Raw genomic sequence first — 5,210 nt, forward strand, 5'->3', positions numbered from 1 at the left:
GAAGTTACCAGTTTTATTTTTATTGAAGAAAGCAGCATATGAATTAATTTTTAAAAACAAAATAGTATACTATTTCATCATTCTAGAGGTAGTTCACTGTAAATAGAAAATTTTAAATACCCTTCTCTAAGTGAAACAAGGGACAAACACAGTGAAAGTTTTTAAATCATTAATTGAAAACAAAATATTTTATATAATGAGTACCTATAGATTCTGTGCACTAGATCACAGCTGCATAAATTCAGTTTAAAGGTACTCTAACTATAGCACAGAAAAAGGCATGTCTGTTCAGCATAACACTTTAATATAACTTTAACAATCAGGTTCAATCCTACTAAATGGAACTAAAGATCATAAGCACTTCAACTACTAGCAAGTATTTGTAAGATGGGGCTCTCTGCTTGAAAATTAGTGCATCTAAGCCCACACACTGACTTTTCACATGAAAATTTTTTTTTTCCTGTACTGTATGAAAACTGAACCCTACAAATCCAGAAACCACTGAAGTAAGTAGAAAGACACTGATTTCAGTGAAAGTTAAACCAAGCCTATAATGAAGATCCAGAACGACATGCTTTCAATTTCATAATGTAATTTGGATTTATGTGTCCCTTCTCCTTCCACTGTAGCCAGCCTCCCCAAAAAGGCATGTTGTTCTATTTTACACTAAAGGCATTTTTTCTTTTTAGCGAAGATGTGCTGCAAGCTTACAAGTGTTTTAGTACTGGCACTCTTCAGAAATGGCTCAAAGAATATCCCTTCAAAGCACATCAAGGGTTTAATTATTAACAAGGGATAGAACACCTTCCCTCTTATTCCATCTTCATAGCTGAATAATACTGACAGATGCATTCTCTATAAGGAAAAGACTCAGGACCCTGAAGGCTTGAGTCAGCATTTGATAATGTTGGCAAACACATTTGGTATATCATAAATAAAATATATTTAGCTACAAACATGATGTGCACACTGGTATTAATATCACAGAATACTTAATTCACTTTAAACATCTGAATAGCCTCACTGAAATGCTTTGCTCAACTGGGGCCTAAAATGGGGAAAAAAATAGTGTTAGAAATACTAAATTATCTAGCAACATACATTTATCTCCATGGAATCATTTAATCAATTGGCAACACATTCTTTCTTTCCCTGTTCCATAGTCTATGAAATGCAAACATACCTCACACAATTTCACTGTTACTAACAGAAGATGGACGGGATGAGACGACTCCTTATATAACTTGCAGTAGATATAAAACCAACTCTATATCCCTAGAAATCAGTTTTGATTAGACAGATTAGTTGATGACTTACCCAAGAAGTCTTTTGGCTTAACACTGGAAGAGCTACTGAAAGCATGTTTCTACTTGTGTTACATTCCAAGAATATGCACATAGGAAAACAGAACGACTGCCTCCCCCACATTCTACCAATCTCATGTTCCTATTGGTAATGAATATTTAAAGGATGTGGAATATCAAAGCTAATATTTCACGGTACGCATGGTATTCACAACTATGGCCTTACAAAAGTGACAAGTGTTCTCAGAGAAATAACAAATATTCTGTTCCCAGTGGAAAGACCATCATATTTTATCATTAAGCCCTGTGAGAGATGTACCAGTAATTTAAAAATGTCTAAGTATGCTCCAACAGGGAATTCATTACTTATAGTATGTGCATACAAAATTATCAAATATTCTCTCATCTAGCCTTTATTTCTCCTTTAACAGGCCACCCACAATGTAGTCATTTCTAACATATTGAAAGACTATGCTGAAACACAAGCTTTAAAGTGTTTAATTAGTAATGTTACTTTCCATGTGTCAATGTCTTAACATGCTACTATATAAACAAATGTGTAAATGATACTATGTTTAGAATGAAACTCATACACAAGATCACTTTACAGACAAGTTCTGGTCTTAACACCCCAAATTAAGTGCATTAAATATACTTGTACTCCACTTATTGGGAAGCCTTTAAGCAACCATTTTTTTTTCCAGTTCTTTGGTTATCTTTATATTTTATGCTGTAAAAAGAGTAGTTTCACCATAATAAAAATATATTTAAAAATAAAATTATATTTAACATGCTTTTTTGAACCAAAGCAAAAATGTGCTAAAAATATTGCTCATGTGGCACAGTATTCCTCTTACAAAAGGAAAATAAAAATGTAACATACATGCATTTGTTTGAGATTTGTTTGTGCCTCTATTTACAAGCAAAACTGAAGGATAAGAATTTCTTGCAGAATTACACAAATAGAGTGCAGTTCTAAATAGCACCAGGCATGCAAATTACACGGCATGCAAAGTTGGTCACTGCAGTTATGTTTAACTTTCATGCAAGTACTTAACATTACTGAAAACTTCATATTTAACCCAAAATTCAGGTTCCAGTATTTCAATAGATAAATAAGAAGTACACCCTTTCCAAGATCAGGAAGAATATATTCATTTGCAATATAAGTTTACTATGTTATATATCTACTGGAACTATGCACTGTCTGTACAGTATAATTAAAAAGATTCCTTCTAATTATATTCATTTTAAATTCCCCTTGAATAGATGTAGAAGAGTGCACACAGACAGCACTCAGTGTTCTTTACACAACCAACATTTAAAATATTTTTGCTAACTACTTTAACAATTATGTTTTCTGAGGAAGTATTGGTTTGCAAGGATTTAGGGGGATTTAACACAGCTGAACTTTCAACCATATATGCCCCTAAAACAAAATTTCACCTAAATTGCTCCTAAAGCAAAGCAAATATCAAAAACCTTAAAGTACATTTCCTAGCACTCATGTCCAGACTGTATTGGCAGACTGCTTAAAACAGTGAAAAAAAAAAAGTAAAAAAAATAACCTACATATAGGTTGTGTCCAGATGTGCACGGATGTTTGGTTCCCTGGGGACAACTAGCAGCAGTGCATCTTGTGCCGCTGCTAGTTGTCCACGGGGAATACCTGTGCCATGCATGCTCTGGCACAAGGCATGTTACCCTGGGGTGGGGTAGGGGAGGCTGGGTCCAGCACTGGGCTGGCCCCATCAGACTTACCTGGGGTTCTGGGGGCCTCTTGGGGCTGCAGGAGCGGCAATCCTGCTGCACAGAGCCTGGCCAGCAGCAAAGTGCAGCTCCAGTTGCCCAGGCGGTGCACACTGCCGCCATGTAAGCCACTCCACTTTTTTTCCCCTCACAGGTATTTTTTGACCCCTGGATATTCCCAGGGGTAAAAAAAAAAAAAAGCACAAAACCAAACCTTCTGTGCTGCTCCCTTGCAGCACGAGAACAACTGAACGTGTGGTATGTAGTGCCACATACAGCACGGCTGCACTTGTCTGGACGCTGCCAAAGAGTATACAGTCAATTAAACAACCAAGTAGAGTAGTTAAGGAAAAGCCTAGAATGATACCCAATTTTGCATCTGAACTCTGCTGCAGCGTTCACCAGAGGTAATAAATTGCAATCATCCTTACATTTCATTATATTGGATGCGAATATTGGAAGTTGTTTTAAATCAGTGCTAACACCTACTTCAAGTGTGCTGTGCTAATTAAGCTCAATTAGCCTAGCTACACCACCACAAAGAAACACCAGGTTAGACAAATCCTTTGTTTAAAACTACTACGGTGCCAATTAGCTTTTTCCCCCTTTGGTAAAGGATCTTACATCTCAGATACTGACATCTAATATTGTTGTCTACAATATAAGAAAGAGGTACTTATTTCAACTTGCTTTTTAGCTAACTACTTTCCTTACTATTCTGGCTCCAAACAATTACATCTGCTGTTTCAAGAATTTATACTTGATATCATACACCATGTGCAAATAGATATTACATAAAACCTGAAATATTTAAACAGGGGTACAGTATGTGCCTGGCATGCTTTTTCTACATCTGATGGCTATTTTAAAATCTTCAACTTTTCCAGCAACACCCTAAGGAGTTCCTACCTTATATTTTAAACAGATGGAACATACAAGAATTATATTTCCACAACAAAAAGCTCTCTTACTTCCTGCATTGTATAGAAGTGTGTGCCCTTAAGGTTTAGTTAAGAAAGTTTACAACCCTCAGAAGTGCAGGCTCTTAAAAATTATACTCAGGTCCAAGTATACAAACCAATCATATGTCTGGAATCCAGGCCTTAGGCTACCTTTTACTCCTAAAGCAAAGAAAGCACAAAGTAAATTTGACATCTACACTACAGTGGTTCCTTTCAATTCGCAGCCGAGTACCACGGTTAGCAGCTGTTTGTTAAGGCTTACAAGAGGAAAATAAGATTAAATGTGTTCAGAATTTGTGAACAGTCTTAAGTCATGCACAATGACAATATTTACCACTGTGTCACAATTCTGAATTTTAAAAATAGCATCCTAGGCCTGTTATAGAGTTAGTAACTATCAAAACTGCTATTGCCAAATTCATTTGTAGTATTAAAAAAATGCAGTGACTCTTAATTAAGTCAGAACCAGCTAGAACAGCATGCTTCATTTAAACTCATCATTTGACTGTAACTTCTGGAAATGACAGTCATCTTTGCAATGCTGCATTTTTCCTTACATAGTCTCGGACTGCTATCCTGCAATCCTGCCTCATTCCCTTTAATGGCATGTATAATTACCAAATGCAGTGCCCCTGATTTTTGAGAGGCATCTTTGCATTCCCAAAAGTGCCACAATGGAACAAGAAGGACCACAGAGAAAATGGACACAAATCTTTCAGGGTGCTATATAAAAAATCTACATTTGGATCTCTCCCCAATCTATTTTGTAAAATGTCTATCTAATGCAGGTAGCTCATTTATAACATCTACAATATCTAATTGTTTTTAAACCCATGCAAAAAATGTTAAATTTCTTAATGTCAAGTACACTAAAATGTGAACTTATCAAACTAATTCTAATTAGTCACCAATAGCAGTAAAACAGTGAAGCTATGCAATAACATGGAAGTTCAGCCCTACCTGCCCAAGGTGCCAGGAGGGTTTTGTACCCTGCACTGAACCTCTTGCTGCCTTGACTACTACCCTGGGATCATTACCAGAGTTTAGTTGGCCAGTTTAAAAGTAGGTTGGATACAGCTACCTGACCTGCAATTACACCTCTGGATACAGAAATACCCTAAAAGAGCCTAAAAAGATTACTTAGCAAGTCCATTGATGTAATTTGAAGACTATCAATAGTATCATAGCTTCAGCA

General features: G+C 36.2%; 1 protein-coding gene across 1 annotated transcript in view; it reads right to left on the reverse strand.

Moving 5' to 3' along the window:
* Nucleotides 1-5,210, reverse strand: part of SYDE2 (synapse defective Rho GTPase homolog 2) — a 46,342-nt gene that overhangs the window by 39,542 nt on the left and 1,590 nt on the right.

This window comes from Alligator sinensis, unplaced genomic scaffold (genome assembly GCF_000455745.1).
Source record: "Alligator sinensis unplaced genomic scaffold, ASM45574v1 scaffold32_2, whole genome shotgun sequence".
NCBI lineage: Eukaryota > Metazoa > Chordata > Crocodylia > Alligatoridae > Alligator > Alligator sinensis.